We start from the raw sequence: 18595 nt of genomic DNA on the forward strand, positions 1-18595 counted from the left end.
TACTGTTCCTATAGTCTTTTGCTCAACATCTGCTTAAATTTGGCATATTTGGCCAGATGAATATTTGCTTGACCCACTGTGATTATTTGTGCTTGTTTTTAGATTTTCAGGCATCTGTATGTCCAATACTTGATGGTATACACTGCATAGTATGAAGGAAGTAAAGTCCTGCAGATAAAGTCAGTGAGGGGGGTCCTTTCACTTGGCAGAGCATCAGATAGATAATCTGTAACAAAACAGGAAGAAAAGGCAGCGTTCAGTTGCATGTTGTATTGCAAGTCTGATTTTCAGTCTACATTGTGCTACTGTAGTAGTAGCACAGTAGCACAGTAAGTCTACAAAGGCTTACTGTAACCTAAATCGTTGTCTTACCTCTCCCTGTTGCCTAATATTGTTTTGGCCATTGATGAAGTGGAATTCTTTACCGAAAAGTACATGATTGTTTTGAGAAATGCACTCAGTTAATTATTCTGAGGTTTTTTAGTGTCTGTAACTGTTGACAATTTGCTACTCCTTTTTTTTTTAATGGATAATATATTATTAAATGCAGCATTGATTACACAAAGAAACAAATATATCAGACAAAACCAAAAATTATATATAAATTATATAAAACTATATATATGTAAAATTATCCTTTTTGTGGTGATAGATGGAAATGGTTACGCATCAAAATAGCTGGAAATGACTAGTGTGCAAGCACAAGAGGGGCAGATGCAGATTCTGGGATTCAGTGCATTTGCATTTCTTTCCTGGTAATCTTTGCCCTGGTCAAGTCTCTTGATTTCTCTTTGCCTTTTTTTCCTGTCTGAAGAGTAGAGGTGAAAATATTTATTTAAATCCATGTATTTTCTGTCCTGTCTTGCTTGATTCAGCAGATTTTAGACCAGCGAGTTTATGGGTACCCATATATATGGGTACAATGCCTGGCGTAATGGTGATCTAATACAAGCCAGGGTGTGTAAGTGCTAATGCACTTACATATGCACACAAGTTAAGCAGAAATTCTTAAAAAATCCCACACTAACCAAGCGAAAAAAACCCTACTTGAGGACAAAGAATAGGACAAATCCTTGGCTCTCCACTTCTGCCCTTTTTTCTTGCTTTACTTCCCCTCTTGTACTCTGCTGACACTCTCACTTTCTTTTCCTTAACCTTTCTCAGATGGCAAGAGGAATCTCTCTAAAACAAAAGCCTGGCTCTGTTTGATCATGTTCATTAAAAGAAAAAAGTAAACTGTGAGGGAATCCTTGCCTGAACTGCATGTGCCTGCCTCCTCCAAAGAGGCATTTGGGTGCTTAGGCATGCTCCTTAGTGGTTGCTCTGTGCTGCAGCTGGACCCATCAGGTTGGCTGCTTGTGCCACCCCTGATTTCTTCTTCTGTGCAAAGAGTGACACACTCATACATGCCTTGGATGCAGAGCTCAGTGGAGACGCAGGTGTTACAGGCAGCCCTGCAAGATGTGCCTACTGGCAATGTCAAACCAGTGTACCAGCTTTGCAAAAAAAAAAAAAAATCAGAAGCGCCCATCCATCCTTCTCACTGAGGAACCAGTACCCCAGGGCACTGGGTCTAGAAAGTGATGCTCTGTGCATACTTGACCTTTTAGTGATTTGGTGGCAGAAAATGTGAACAAAATTTAAAAAAACCCCAAAACCAAAGGGACTTTTTTCTGCTTGTGAAAATCTGTAAGTCTGAGATGCAGGGGAAAAGTGTTACCATTCTCATTTTGATGTAATCAAAGCCTTTATGTAATGTGAACGTTGGTGGGAAACAGTCTTCCTGAATCGTGTTTACTAGTGGGAGTTTCAGATCTGATGCCTGGGTGGGAACTAACAATAATACCCCCCACATCTCACTGCTGGACTGCATGGATGAGACTAGGCTGGTATCAAGACTAGTCATCAATGTTACCCTCACCAGTTTTGTCTTGCATAGGGGACATTAGACTTGATAGCATTTCTATTTTAGAGGCACCAGCCATGCAACTGGGAAGAAAGTGACACTTGAATTCCTCAAGATTTGGCTAACTCCTCCATCATGCATTCAGTATAATTTTGCATGTTTTTCTTAAATTAGAAGGTGCAGTACCATTAAAGTCACCCATAGGAGACAGATAAATTATGCAGGACCCACATGAGCTGCTGTGCATGGCTGGAATTCAAGCTTCTAGTCCTGGTCATGTACTTCTCACTGAAATCAGTTTGCACTGTGGGGGTCCCAAATGGTTTTGTCACTGCTTAGTTGGGCTTTGAACAATCCTTTTGTTGTTGTTCGACCAAACGTCTTAGAGCAGTTTGCAAATCTCAGCCCAACTGTCCTTAATATTGAATGTCAATTCATTGTCCCCCTCTGTATCTGAAGCACTCAGGTCCCAGTGCAAACCTTCATGACATCGGTGAGCAGTGGACTGGATCTGCAGTAAAGGAGAGGTTAATCAAGGTTTTTGGAGGTTACGTACACAGAATTTATTTATGCTGTCGTGACTAGAGAATACAATTAATAACATACTTTTACCTTTTCCCCAATGTGCAAACTGTTGCCAGTTAAAGTAGTGATGTTGCATGAAGTACCATATCCAAAGATTGCTTAAATCACTGTAATTCTCACAGATTTAAATGGATTTTGCTATAGGACTTTTCCTTATTAAAAAACAGTACTTAATCTAGTAATGTACTGCAGACCAATTGTGCATCACCATTGGGAAGAAACAATAGGGAAAGTTTTTACTTCAACTGAGACTTAAAGACCATGTAATTTTTTTTTATTTGATGTCTTAGTGTGGACAATCCATAGAAGTTCATTCAGGTAGTGCTATTCCTCCCTTTTGTGAAACATATTGGAGTTTGGTTTTCACAAATTCATTGATCAAATGTTTGTTTTTCTCAGAGCAGGAGAGGGAAGAAGGTATCAGTCATTGTCTTGACATGATAGTTTTTTTCTGCTACCTTACTATACACATGGAGAATGCTTTGCTTTGGGCATTAGAATACCCTATGGATGTGGTATCCATTTCCCCCTCTTCTTCTTCCACCTCTACAGCAAATACTCTTACGTCAGTTTTATGGCACTCTGTCCCTACGAGATGTTTCTTAACATTAATATCTATCTGTGAGCATTAGCTAGCAGATGAAGTAAGCCAAGGTTATGATTCAGGTAATGCTCTCATGTCTCAACTCTGTTTATTTGTGTTTCTTATCTGCAATGCATAAATGGTTTACTGCAGGGTAGGTGTCCTTGGAATATTTTCTTCATATAATTCTGTGAGTTTAATGCCAGCCGAGATACTGAATCAGTCAACTGCCTTCTCCTATGGTGAGAATGTAAGATAATTATTTAAATGAGAGTTACATAATTCCCCTCTGGAAACTGGCTTAGCTGTTCCTCCTACCAGGGCCAAAGAATTATTTTTTCCATACCTGCTGCTGAAGCTTAACAGAACTTTGGAACTAGGTGGAAAAAGCAAGAGGAAGTAAAGTTTTCTTCATACTCTTTCTTACATCCTCTTGACATGCTATTGCTTCAGCATCTCATACAAGTCTTCCAGAGATGCACTTCGTAGCAAAGCAAAGAACTGATGCAGGTATTTGTGTACAGATCAGCTATGCTTAAAAGGTTTTAGATCTACCTATCTGACTGGGTGTTTAAAAGCATGTTTTACAGCTTGCACTTTCTTTGACTTCATCTTACTCTCTTCCTCAATTGTCATTCTAGCAGCCATGGGGTAATATGACTAAATTTCCTACAAATATACTGACATATACTGAACCACAATGAAAATGTGAATATTCAACTCTTTTCACATATTGTATGTTCCTTGATTATGATTCTTTGTCTAGCCAGAACTGGATAGCATATCCTTCTTGACTCTTTATAGTAATGCAAAGTAATAAAGTGTGAACTGCTTCACTTTTGATTTTGGTACTCGTGGTCTTATACCAAATATTTATCCTTAGATTTTAGAAGATAAGTAACTGGATGCTTTTTTGTAACTTTGCTGGGCCACTAATATGGTATCACTTTTCTTGTTGTCTCATCTTGATTTCTCTGTGTGTCTGTCATAAATGGCAGCTCCAGGAGAAACATCATCACCAAATATGTTTTATGTAAAGTATTATATACCGTGATCTTTAAGACAGAAATTACTTAAAATATTTCCTCCTGCTCTGAATTCATAATTCATGTAGTGACAGGACAAGGGGGAATGGCTTCAAACTGAAAAAGAAAAGGTTTAGATTAGATATGAGGAAGAAATACTTTCCTGTGAGAGTGGTGAGGCACTGGAACAGATTGCCTGGATAAGTTGTGGATGCCCCATCCCTGGAAGTGTTCAAGGCCAGGTTGGATGGGACTTTGAGCAAGCTAATTGAGTGGAAGGTATCCTTACCCATGACAGCAAGGTTGGAACTAGATGATCTTTAAAGTCCCTTGCAACCCAAACCATTCTATGATTCTGTGATTCTATGAAGGCTGTTCAGGGAATTTTAAATAGGACTTCCTGCCTGGTGTGATTGGGAAAAATGCATTTTTGGTCTTTCGAAGCTGTTTATAGAACTTTCTGTCATCTTCCTATGTGTTATTGCATCCATTTCCAGCTTCTTCTAGTATCAGTCTTTCTCCTCAAGAGTAATCTAAATTGATATATATAGGAAAAGAAGCTGTAAATTTCTGAAAAGACTGAATAAATTGAAAATCAGACTTCCTGTTACATTGAAAATAGACCTAAACACATTGAAACACAGAATGCACAGGAGGTCATCCAAAGTACTGCAGTGACATGATTTCAAGTAATAGGAAGGAAATTTGATGCAGCTTCTAAAATTAATTTCATTGAAACCATGAGCACTATAAAAAGCATTTATCATACTGATAATATCCCATAATGTCATAAATATGAGCAATGAAGCAGAAATTACTTCAATAAAACTAATTTAGATTAAGTTTTCTTTTCATAACTAAAGGTAGTATTTGAATTTCTTTAATGCTTGAACAATAAAAACTTGAATTTCCTGGATTTTTCAAATCAGCTGAAAAAGCCAGACTGAAGACTATGGTATAGAGATGCCGCTTTTCAGCTGAAATAATGAATACTGAAAGAATAAAGTGATAAATACTCTGGTTGTGTTCATGTTGTTTTTTCTGAAAACACAGGATACTACCCTGCCCCAATTGGATAGCTTATGCACAAAGACACAAGGTTGTAGAGCAAAATTCACATGAACAAACAGAAATCAATTCGCTTCTTTAATAGTGTTCAATGTAAATATTAGAATCATAGAATAATAGAATATCTCAAGTTCGAAGAGACCCGTAAGGATCATCAGTTCCAACTCCCTGCTACTCACAGGACTGCCTAAAGTGAGCCATATCACTAAGAGTGTTGTCCAGACTCTCCTTGAACTCTGACAGGTTTTGTGCTATAAATTCAGAGACTATACTTCAACACTGCATAACAGCAATAACACTGAGCTTGCAAAACATAGATTTGTAAATGAACTCCCTTATCTCAGAGCATGAATAGGTTCTACATTACTGAACATTTTCATTTGTCCAAATTAACATGGTGCTAAATGTAACCTTTTTGTGAAACTACCCAGATCATATTTAATTTTAATATTTAAGTACACGTGTCTTGAATTTCCTAACTGGGAATGTATAGTTTAATGCTCACACTTACATTTAGATAAAAAATGGTCTGACCTTCAAAGCATCTTGCATTGAAACGTAAAACAGGAAATGTGAATCTTGCAATGTTGCAGCTGTTATCCAGGGAGCTGCAGATGAAAGAAATCAGAGGTCTTCTCTGGTCACATCAGTAGAAACTGTCCTGAAGAACAGGGTTTCTCTGCAGGAGCACAGTAACACAATGCAGAAAAACAGTGAACTGAGGAAGAGTCAGGAGCTCAAACCTGTTAAGAGTCAAAAGTACTACTGAGTGAAAGAGTCGCTGAGCCTATGGCTGGTGTAGGGTACATCTGTGTGGGGTTCAGAGAAGGCTCAGAGTCTTCAAGCTTGAGCACTGGAACACCCAGACTTTCTCTCAGTTTAATTGTTAGCTCTCTCCAAGGTCTGTGCTGGGCCATTTCAACTTGCTTGCTCCAGTGCTTATCTCAGCAATGGGAATGAAAATGTAATCCATCTGGGTTTCCTAAAGGTTTTTAATAAGGTCCCTAGTAAAGGCTCTGTGGTATCTAAGTGGTTGAAAAATCAGGAATTGAGAATATGAATATTTAGTTCCCTCAGTGGTGAGAGGTCACCAGTGGAGTCTAAATGGATTTGCAATAGGGCAATAGGGTTCTTACTATTCCAAAATATTCATAAATAGTTTGAAACAAGGCTGGAGAGCAAGGTGAGAGATGTTGTTGACAACACTGAATTACTCAAGATCACAAAACAAAAAGTAGTGCTGAAGATAAGGGTTTAACGGGACTTGTAGATAGATGTTAGATAGTGCAGTTGAAAAAAGTAGGCAAGCTTTTCGAAACACAAACCTTGATGAAATTGCAGACTGAATGAGGACACTTCAGAGCTTAATATTAAAGCTTAACATTGGACCCACCAGGAAAGAAATAGACAGCAAAACAGTGAATGGTAGCATCCCCTTTTGCCCCACCACTTCTAGAAGAGGAGGGTCAGGGATGACCTTATCACTCTCTACAACTACCTGAAAGGAGGTTGTAGCCGGGTGGCGGTCAGCCTCTTCTTCCAGGTAACAAGTGACAGGATGAGAGGACATAGCCCTAAGCTGTGTCAGGGAAGGTTCAGGTTGGATATCAGGAGGAATTTCTTCATGGAAGGAGTTGTTAAACATTAGAAAGGGCTGTCCTGGGAGGTAGTGGAGTCACCATCCCTGGGGGTGTTTAAGGAAAGACTTGATGTGGCACTTAGAGCCATGGGCTAGTTGAGAAGGTGGTGATTGGTCAAAGGTTGGACTTGATGATCTCAGAGGTCTTTTCCAACCTAATTGATTTTTTGATTCTATAAAAAGGTAGCTGGATGGTGGGAGGGTAAACCAGGGAAATTTGCTTGCTCTGTTCTCCATCATGCCTGTAAGCTGTTGGCCCATGTCAGGGTTGGGAGAGGATATCTGTTCTTTTCCTCTTGCAGGAGAATGTTAAGGGCTTATTGCTGGAAATAATATGTACTTCAATGTCCTTGTTATTTTCTATATATCCTCTTTTTAAATAAGAATGTCTATCAGACAGAAGTATGGTGTAATCTTTTTTTGTTGGTCTCACTCAGCAGAGACCGTACTGCCACAGAGTACCCCATGTAACTCACAGAATCACAGAATAGTTGAATTTGGAGGGACCTCTGGCAATAGCTCAGTTCAATCGCATTGACTGTTTAAGAAAGGTATGAAATTCATTTTTTTGAAGCTGTAAAAGCAACAGACATTTGAAAGAACATTTTAATCTTTGCTATCCCACTCCACCATTCCCAATCTGATAAACTAATCTTATAGATCTAGAAGAAGGAAGATCTTACTGAGAACATCTGACCTCATCTTGCATTTATGATTTCAGTGTAGAAATAATTTAGTTTAATATTGTTTAGTGTTTTCATGTCTCACAATGGGGTAGCTTGTCCCTTCAGTGAGTACTTTCACATTTGCACTACATTCCTAAATTGCAAAGCATTTGCTTAAGAAGATAAAATTATAGAACAATATTACAAGTACGGGCTGTTTTAGTTTTTCTGTTTAAATTACTTTGGCTATTAGAATGAAATCACAGCACTTTTTATCATTTTACATATTGAAAAATCTTATCTCCTGAAAAATGTTATTACTTACAAAATTATTTGATTAAAAATACTTGAACACTGATTCTGCTAACACCTACTTCTATTTGTAAACCTTGAGTAACGTCAGTGAACTGAGAGCAACCACAGGGAGAGAAAAACAGTGTGAGACGTACTGGAAATAGGTCCTGATTGCCTAGATGATCCACTGGTAAAATTACAGGAGGAAAATGCTTAACTATATGACATTTTTAAAAAAAAGTGTTTGAGAACAGTTTTGTTACAGTCTTGAAGGAAAAAAGCAAACACATTTTTTCATTTACCTATTTAGGTGTATGCTGAGTATTAGCTCTGTACCATTAGTTCTTTGCTTAGAATATGAAATCTGAGTGTTTGCTTTCAGAAGGTGGTGGTACAGCTTGCGCTGGTGTAGGCTGCTGCTTGATGTATCACTGCACAAGGACTGAAGGTCCCTCAGTGTTTCATATAAGGAATTCGTCTGACAAAAGCAAGATCTTAGTAATCAAGATATATGTAAAAAGAGAAAGGAAAGGATAGGGAATTAGGGGTTTTAAAACCCCAAATCACAGGTTTGATCCTGTAAAGTACTGGGCACTGTTGCTCTATTTCAGCAAGACTTACATGAGCTTAAACCTTTTGTTCAGGGCTCGGCATTTAGCACTGTTTAATCTCAAATGAATAGTTCTTAAAAAGAAGATTGATATTTCCTTTCATCCACTGATTTTAAAGGACTCTGTGAACAACTCTATACAGAAACTATATAATAAAAATGAGAATTCAATGATGATTTCACAGTTAAGCATAGTAAAGAAAAAGACAGGAAATCAAAACAGAAACCTTCACTTTCTCATGTCAACCTTTCATGTTGAACCTATATATAGTTTTATTTTCCTGTCTTTTCTCTTGTTTACTTTCAATGTGAAATCCTCAAACTCCTCATTTGTGTCCAAAGCTGTGAATTCATGCAGAAACATAGGACAGCATGTGTCTTCTGAGCTCCCACGTCTTGTCTTTAAACTGTGGTTATCCTGTTGAGAGAAAAAGGGCCTGTTGTGTATTCACCTCTCATCCCCTTCCAAGCAAGAGGGTAGACAAAGGACAAAATTCAGACTCCAACCTTGATAAAGGTAGATTCTACCTTCAAAGAAGGTAGGACAGACCTATGAGAGCAGTGGGGGCAGTTTCTGCTAAGGACCTAGAGCTGGTTACTCTACTCAAGCCTCAGAAGCGTGCTGCTTTGCTCATGGTGTGTTACACATATGTGTTGTTCCTTAGTTAGAGTAGACTGCTTAAATATACATCCTCAACTTTCATTTTATCTTATCCCCTGTTCTGGCATGCTCGACTGGGGTGCACTAAACCAGTTGCCTTCGCCTGGGTATACCAAGGGATATATGTATGTAGTAGGAACACTGTGAACTCTTGGATATTCCAGGAGATCTCCAAACTTTGCTCATTTAAAGTGCTTTTGTTTCTTCATGTGTGTGTGTGCGAGAGGATGTGTTCCTGTTGAGAGGATGATTTGGGTATTAATCTGAAATAAAACCCAAGAAGTTTTTGCCAGAAATAAGCAGGTCAGGGATAGTTTGGACCGATTTTAGTAACTGGGTGCTACTTGTTTAGGGTGCTGGCAGTGGAATCCATTCCCTATTCAACAACTAAAGTAACATAGTACTTATGTTTTGTGTTTGGCTGAAAGACTGAATTTCCAGAAACACAGAATGCAATATTACTAAATGGAATTTCTGCACATTAGCATTATGAAATGGATGTTTGCATTCTAAGGGCAGTATTTACTGATTTCTACAGTCATAGTTTGTGAAATAAAAAAAGGAAACAGAACTTTGCTTTCATTAACCGTAATAGTAGTTTAGCTATTTTCACAACATTAATCTTGCTGCTAACTGTTCTCTTCACATTGTGAAGAGACAGCATGTGACAGGAAAAATCTGTAACATCATTCAACTTCTGATTATATGCCCTTTTTCCTCAAAACCAATTTGCATACCTACAAATATCAGTGTTTCCCACTGGAATTGAAGGTGTAAAATATTGTCTCTCAAGCTGAAAATTATTTAGGCAAAGATTTTTCAGTATTTGAGAATTCTATATGGGTGATTTCAAAAGCAAAGCCATATGTCGCTTACATGATCTGGCATTTCTCCAGTTGGATAGAACTTGAGTGGAAAAGTAGAGGGAAGAAAAAGTAAAACCTAATGCTAATTAGATGATAATAAATACAGGTGCTATACTATGTGGTGTAATTCATCTTCATAGCAAGCTGTGGGAGAGTCAGAGCCAGCAGATTCTGAGGGATACTGTTTTGTGCATATATTTTCCCAACACATGCTAAAATCCAAGTTAAGGTAAAATTTTAAAGGGTTGTGTAACACTAAATACTTTTCAAGATTGCAGAGGTGCAATATTGCCTAGGTATGGAAAATAAATTGTATGCTTTTATTTTTGGTTGGATTTTGTCTGGAAGCTTCTCACTATAAATGCAATTAGTATGGTACTAGGATAAAAAGTGATTTGATAATAATTTGGAGATCCTGACCTGGGCTTCCAGATGCCCCCATCCCCCTAGATTTCCCAAAAATTTCATTACCCATTCCAGGCAGCAAGGTGCCTCCCCAAGAAGAAACCTTCCCTCTCCAGCCAAAGCCTTATTCCTGTCCTTATGTGGACGTAGTTAGACTAAGTTAGTTGGGACTAACCTGCCAACTGTCCTGTATAACTTGCTGCAGAGGGAAAGCTGCTATACATCTGCCCACTATCTTGTCCACCCCCACCTCCCCTGCCTATAGGAGTTCTGGCTAAATGCAATCCCTGGGCTCCTTCTCTTTCATGTGTCAGAGACCATCACAGAGGTTCTTAGCTTTTAAAATTTCTGGAGAGGGAAATGGATTCAGATGGTGTAGATTTGGCTCATCTGCAGCTCTTTCAGTACTCACATAGATCAAGCCTTTACAGTTACTGAGGGGACTGTAGCCTGTCAGTGTTGAGTGTGCAGCATATAACACGTTACATGCTTGAGAGTGAAGGCACAAAGGAGGGCGGAATCTGTCCTATGTAAATGTATGATTAAAAACATGATTAGAGACTGACCTTACATTTTTGGTTACTGTGTCTTCAATGTGAAAGCTCACTGAGACACGCTTGTTTCTGAAATAATAGGAGAAGACACAGTCATGCTCAAACCGCCAGGAATTTACCACAGTAATATGTTGTGTGGTTTTCTAAGAGAAATTAAAACACAAAGAAAAACCCTTTACATGAAAATTTGATTGAGCAATTAAAAAGGTGTAAATAATTGAAATGCAGGAACTTTCTATTCTGAAAGCTTTCTATTGCTCTCATTGAGAAAAAAATCTTTAACGCATAGGATTCAGACATTATTCTGTGGCAGAAAATAGCTGATATTTACAGTATAGATTACTCAATTTTCTTTTGCCTGATGAACAGGGCTCCCAAAGCTTATTGTGGTTGTGCCATTTGTATAAGACACGTGGCTGCTGTGATTTGCTTTTCTCGGTGCCCCATCCCCCATCAGCAGAACCCTTTGAGCTCCAAACACAGATGTTACACTGTGCTCTTTGTGTGCCTGTGTGTGTATGAGCATGTGTGTGTAAGGGCACAAAAACGTGGCTAATATGCTAGAAAACCAAAACTGGAGTGCAAGACTCAGCTTGTGACTTTCCTTATCACAGTAAGACGTTAGTGTGGACTAAGTATAAGACTACTGTGTATGAATGAGTAGTGGTTTAAAAGCAGCCACGCTTAAATCAGCAATTTAATGTAAGCAGGAATGGCAGTTTCATTAAATAATGCTATGATCTCTCAACCATATTCTTAACTAGTAATCTCCCCATAGCAAAATACATAGCTAATCAACCTCCTAGCCTGTCAGTAAACTTGCAGGGGAATTAAATCCTGGAGGAAGAAGCCCATAGCCCTGGAGGAAGGCTGAGTGCATGTTTCACTGTCGTCTTTTCAGCTCATCTCAGTGGTCCCACTGCTAGAATGTGCTCTGTTGTCATGGCAACCCCATCTCCTGCTTCCTACAGGAAAGATTAGCTCGTACTGTGCACTGGAGAGAATTTAGGGGAAGTCAAGCTAATCCCTGGGTGCACTGCAAGAGAAAGGTTGGACCTCGCCTGAGGGATGCTGTATCTGCAATGATAGAATTGGCCTGCCACAGATACTGGTATTTAAGTTGAAGAGCAGAATTCACAGTAAGTGTCAGATCCTCCAGAGAGGAATATTGAATGAGGTTTTCTAAGTCCTGGTGAAGAATGTCCCATGCCAACAGTGGAATGACAGCAGGAGGCTGTGTGTGGAATACCAATATGTTTCACCTGTTCAGGTGGTATTTCAAATATAGGTTCAAAGCCTCAGTTCCCTGGAAACTAGGTGATAAAATTTTAAAACATCATTGTGAGATGCGCACCTAGAAACCTGAAGTGTGTCTCACTTGGTGCATAAAGCTGAACAAGTGATGATGAGCATGGCTTACAAATTGTGTATGCACTGTGTGGTGTGCTTAGGAATTCCTGAGTGCTGCAAAATAAGTGGGAAAGCGTGAGGAAACCAGTCTGTGTGTGCTGTGCAAACTCAACTGCAAACTCAACTTTTCATGCTGAACTATGAAATTAAGCATGAAAATTTACAATTCCTGATTAAATTTTTTTTCATCATATAAAAACCCAAATAGAGAAAACATGAGCTTTTTAAAGGTATAGTCATAATATCAGCTTTTCTTTGAGGAAAAAACTCATTTTAATGTAGCTGAATTAAAGTAGTGTGTGACATGATGCAGCATGTGAAGTGTTTGTTTTCTTACTGGTAGAGTTCAACAGAGGGTATTCTAGCTATTCCATTTCTGGTTATTTTAATGTTCTACCTTTCTTTGATATGATCCTGCATTTTACTTAAAGGGATGCTCAAGACTCCCAGCTTTAGACTAGACTGTTTGCAGTAAGATTTTAATCGTCTGCTTTTTGTTACTGTCAGGTTTTCTTAAACTTATTTTTCCAGCAGAGTTTATATGTTCAGCCTATGTATTTTTGCATTTTTCATATGCATGCTTTTTCTGTTTTTAGTCAAAAAAATATAATTATTTAATTATTGTTTACTATATAGCAGTATTCTCTAACTTAATTCTATTATGCATATATGTGTTTTACATGTATAAAATGTATGCATGCTTATGTGTTTCTGCATTACATATGTGCATATACAAATACAGACAATATATGCATATACATTTGCAGTCTTTGTTTTAATGAGGCCCGTTAGTGATTCATGATAATATAACACCAAGGATGTTAAAGACCTGTTTTCACCTTGCAAGATAGGTATTTTTCTCATATCTGAAATACTTATTATTGAAAAATCCTAATAAACACACTCAATCTGCTTAAAGAAACAGCATATGTTTTATTTCTCTGTGTGTCTATAGAGTTAAAAGGGGAAGCATCTTCACCAATATGATGAAAGAACACTGTGTTGCCTTTCTAGAGATCCGGGTCTATGGAATGTGTAGTGAAGGGATGGTTGTTTTTTTCTTCTCCCTCCCAGGACAGCTCAGAAAAAGTCACTCATAAGCTCCAGATTGGTTAATGTAAGAGCAGTCTTCCCTTAAAACTTCCTTTTTTGGGCTGGTTTACCAAATAGTAAGAGCATTGATAATCAAAGACACTGTCTGTCTGCTTTGTAGTTAAAAAACTCAGTAGCCAGTGTACATCTATTATGGAGGACTGTAGAAATAAACACAAAGGCTTCGGAAGCTTTAAGCCATTATTTAGGCTGGCCCTTGAATCTGTAGTAGACATATGGGTGACAGGTATTCCACAGAAATGCCAAGCAAAGTGAGGATCAGGGTAAGAGAAAATTAATAAAATAAATGCTTTTAATTAGAAAGAGCACTATGAAATTATTGCTTGATATCTGTCAAATTAAATTACTGATTCAAAAGTCCCTTCTGTGATAAAAATCGACTAGGAAAGATTTGGCAGAGGTTTTATTGTATATTTTCACCACCTCGGTAAGGATGTAGTTTTACATTTTAACACAGCTGTTTACAGCTTTTAAAATAATTGAGATTGTTAAATGCGCAATTTTTCTACCTTGTGCGTCCTTTTATTAAATTAATTAACCAATAAATTGGTTTTTTTTTTATCTCAAGGCCATGGGTTTTTTTCCGTTTATTTTTCTCCAGCATTTAATTTGTGTTAAATGGAATAATGTTGGCTGCTGAAACATTATCTCAACTTATTTTTTCTTCTACAAAGTGTGTGATTTTAGGAAACTGGTCCAAATTTTATTAGGACTGAGTTTTCACAGAGGCACTTGAATTCATTATCTACACCTGTAGACAAGTTTAAGCACCAAGTTTAAACAAGAATAACTGCCTGTTAGGAAGTGCAGTGGCGTTCCAAGCATACATCCAAACCCGTAACCTGTTTTTGCATTCTCTTTCCAGGGAAAGGGTGTGGACACTCCATGTGGTAGTGGCACTGTGTTGCACACAGGAAGGTACAATTGGCAGAGACTGCCCACACTCAGGAGTCCAGACCACCAAACTTGAGGAAATTCCTGTATAAACTCTGTTTCGGTTAAATAAACCAGAACTCCTTGAGTTACCAGAAACTAAAAAGCAGGGATGACTCGGCTTGGTGTATACAAAAAAGTCAGAGTTCCTAAACTCTTAAAAACAATAGAAATAGCAGATTCTGCCAGGGCTTCTCTTCAGCACTCTCCTGTTCTGAGAGCTGTTGGCTTCCCCACAGCAGGGAGTGAGTCTCTGCACAGGCTTTTCTCTTCATTCCTTTTCTGCCCAGCATTCCCACTCCCAACAGAACTGCCTTCTTCCTGTGTCCCTGTGTTAGGGGTGTCTGCTGAATAGATGTTGAACTGGCTAACACAGTGCTCTCTGATGTGTCTTTTCCATGCATAAAAATAGGATAATTTGTTGTATATATTTATTCACTAAATCAAGGTTTTGAATTATGACACCAATCGGAAAAATATTGTCAATAGTGTGTCGCTCTCTTACCTTGAAACATTTCTCACTATTGCAAAAACAGCCCCCAAAACTGTACAACACAGCTTCTGCCTACAGCTTCCATTTGGAATTCATGGCTAGCAATTTGTACCTCTTTCATTCACATTCTCATTCAGGGAAAAATAGGTAAGATGTTCAACACTTTCCAGGTGGTACACTGCACCTCACAGAACCTGGCTGTCTTTTAGCATCCTCAAATAGAAAGTCACAAACTCTATTCTGTCCCAGCAGGGATCTTGCTGATGATATTCTCATTAAATCAATAACAGAAATCATACTTTTATACTATATATAAACTTTACACACAATGTGTGTATCTCTCCATATCAGAGATTTACCCTGCACATTATAGTAAGAAAAGAGTAATAGTGATGGTATTTTTTCTTGGTTGCAAGGCATCTTGTTTCCTGAGGCACCTTTACCTCTTTATTTCCTTTAAAATGTACATATATATATATATATAATGTTTCCAAAGAGACTATAAATGGTCAATTTGATGGTAGCAGAAGTGGACCTCAAGTGTATCTTCAGTTGAAACAGGAAGTTTAAATCTATTAAAATTTTTTATGTCTTTACACATGAGCTCAAATATTTTGATTAATATTTTTATTTTAGACAAATCTGCAAGGTTTTAAAATATCTTTGAGTCAACAGTTTACCCTAATTGGAAAGAGTGATAGCCATCTGCATGGGAATACTTTGATTATTTTAAACCTCCTTTATCTTCCTCTGCTCCTAAAAATAAAACTCTGAAACCACTAATTGTATGTAAATTGCATGAATTTAATGGAATAAATTATTTCCCAGGCTGCACATGCTGGCTTCTGTTGACTCTAGTGAGATTAAGTTCATATGCATCCAAAGGTAGATTTCAACCCTGTGTATGATGTTCTTCTGGCCAGTTCTGTAGCAGTTAATTAAAATGTGCTTTCTTAGTGCTGTGCTGCTGGCTTTGTGGCTTACTGTGTAATAAGTTCTTTATATTAGCTGAGGAGCTAAGCAAAACAACAATGTTCATTTTTAACAGGGCCAAACACAAAGGCCGAACACAAACTAAGATTTCCTGGGCAAGTTCTGTGTTTCTAGCGGTAGTTGAGATACTATGTGCTGTCTGTCTGGCAGCTCTAATATTGAAAGGAGTGAATGAGTGCAATTGTTCTTGTTGCAGCTCCATTATTCTAGTTTTGTGTGCTGTCAGCCATAGCAATCCGAATACTTTTGGTCTTCTCCAGAGGTTGTTTGTGAGGTCATGACAGCAGGTGGCTATAAGGAGGATGAGAGATGCACATACATCCTCTAGGGCAATGCTGTGTTTTTTTTAGATTCCAAATATCAGGATATCAAATGTTAATAATACCAATAATATCAAAATTGCAATTGCAGTAGAAAGTTATACAAAGGGAATCCAGGGTTTCTGTTGTTCTGTTGCCAGAAGACTCCACTGGAAGTTTTACAGGGGATAGGAGAATGAATGTGGGCTCAAGATATGAGTGATCGATCTTTTCACATGTAGTGCATTTTATTTTATCATTGCAAATTCATTCTTGTCAATAGATTAGTTATTGTATCCTGGTGTGGACCCCTTTAATGGTCCGTCTTTAGGTGAATAATTGGTCATTTTGAATTTGTCATTTTGAATTTGTCATTTCTCTACTTGTTATGATTGAAATTTTCTGAAACATGCTGAGGAGAAGTCAAGTGCTGTATGTGTGGGTTAATGGCAGCAACAGCAGCATTTCTGATTGCATCTGTGATTTGCAATTCTGTTCAGCCAGCAGCAAACCAAATGAGATCTGATCAAAACTGTGTTTTGGATATTCAAGTCCAAGAGCAAAAGTGCTGTGATGTTCACTAATATCCTTCCATTCTGGTCTTTGCTACTACGTAAACTACTGAAGATTGCTTTCGATGGCTCCTATCGTGGTTACCACGTGATGCATTAACAGTTACCAGTTCTTTTACTGTCTGCAAATGCACTATCAGCATACGTCCACTTCTGATGCAAAAGCTCAGCCTCTGCTCCCTGTATTTTATCTTAATTTCCTGCATCACAAGCTGTGGTGTTGAGTTTGGCAAGGACTTCTACTGTAGGAATGTGCAGAAACTGCAGATTTCAAAGCTGAAGTGAAAAAGAAGTGCTTTTTGGGAAAACAACTGCTTGGGAATTGGCTGATGACATCTATGTAAAAGGGGCTCCACATCCATGATTTCTGGTGATTTTCACCACATTATTTAACTGATTTTGCCATTTGTTGAAAATATTTCAAAATAGAGGTATCCCAGGTGTTCTTCAATAGAAGAAGATAATGCTGAAATTATATCAGTTCTGAGAAAATGTTCATCTTCAAAGGCTTCTCGAGTGAGCTTAAAAGATTTTGGACCAAAATGTCAAAGGCTTCCTGGAGTATTTTTCCTAGGGTAACACTGGGAGACAAGATCAGGAACTTGAAAATCTGTATTTATCTATTTGCGTAAAGGGGAATGCCAAGAATGTCTTTGAGGCATTGCAGACTTTTCTAAAGAAGATGATAGCCTTAGACTGCCTTCTAAATGCTTCTGTATTGGAGCTGCTATATTTGACACAAGGTAATAAAGAAAGGGTTTTTCTTTTAGAAACACTGTGCTTTGGTTCATCCAAAATGTTCTTTGCTTAGACAGCTGAAATTTCTTTGGGTACCTGAACTGACATATATAGCTTCAGCAATCCGTTTGTGTCAATATTTTTCTGCATTCTGAAGCCTGTCACACTCACTTAAGCAGGGGTAGTAAAACCATGCTTTCCGCATATTGTTTTATAATTTTTGGAGGAATTAAATATCTAGCTTTGAAGTTTCTGTTGATTCCTACATGCAGAATAAGGAACAGTCTCAGAATATGTCGTACCTGGAGCACCAGGTGCCATCAGCAACAAATTTTCCCAATCAAATTTATTTTTGAAGTGGAATTAATAGATTTGATTGCAGTGTGTTTACCATTGAAAGCTCCCCTTTGGTTGTTTTTTTGTTATTATTGTATCGGTTGCATTATTTCTTCCGATGGCAGTAATTTGCAATTGCAGAAAAGGAAAAACCTGCTGGTGTTCTGTGAAAGAGAACACACTAGGCATTTCACGCTGTTGAGTGTTGGTCTTATTGTTTGCTTTTACATTGGATATAAAAGATGACAGCACCCCAAGCTTGTAATAGTTATTAGAAATAACATTCTATTCATGATCAGGATTGAAATAGTGTGTTTCATCATGTGTAACTTATCTGCTTGATCCAATGGTAAAAACTTTCCACCCAGAAGAAATAAGGTTAACTTATTCTCAAAGTCATCTTCAAAACCATGTTCTGCTTCAAAAAAATTTAACCTAAGCTTCTGGAAAACATAGTTTGCTTAGAACTGCTTTGTAATTATTATTTAGGAAGCAAGGTGATCAGTTTATGAAGGTGATGTTAAGAACTGTGAAGTAATGATCTGGGATTTGAACGAACCTCCTGGGATTCTGCTGTTTTTATGGACATTTACAGTTTATTGAAGCAGGAGAAAGATTATTAGCAAGTGTTTTTCTTTCTTGTCAGGTTTTTTTGTTTGTTTTGTTTTGTTTTGGGTTTTTTTGCCAACACTATATTTTCTAAGTTTTCTGGAAGCTTGGGAAAAGGTTTGCTGTACAGCTGTTTGTTATAGATCTGTTTCTGTTTCTAATGTGCATTTCAATTAGATTAAAGTGGCTATACAATGATGATCCTTTCAAAATACAAAGCCTATCATGGGCCAAATAA

General features: G+C 37.9%; 1 protein-coding gene across 6 annotated transcripts in view; it reads left to right on the forward strand.

Annotated features, from left to right (window-relative positions):
- The window catches only part of NOL4 (nucleolar protein 4), a 188655-nt gene that overhangs the window by 78157 nt on the left and 91903 nt on the right, over window positions 1-18595 (forward strand). Inside the window, exon 1 of one of the 6 annotated variants that reach the window (XM_027674453.1) lies at window positions 11899-12000. The exons of the other annotated variants lie outside the window; for them this stretch is intronic. The gene's annotated coding sequence lies outside the window, so the exon portion shown is untranslated. Of the gene's footprint in view, window positions 1-11898; window positions 12001-18595 lie in introns of those variants that run through there. 6 annotated transcript variants of the gene reach the window in all.

The sequence above is a fragment of the Neopelma chrysocephalum genome, unplaced genomic scaffold (genome assembly GCF_003984885.1).
Source record: "Neopelma chrysocephalum unplaced genomic scaffold, ASM398488v2 Primary Assembly neopelma1_22, whole genome shotgun sequence".
In the NCBI taxonomy this organism is placed as follows: domain Eukaryota; kingdom Metazoa; phylum Chordata; class Aves; order Passeriformes; family Pipridae; genus Neopelma; species Neopelma chrysocephalum.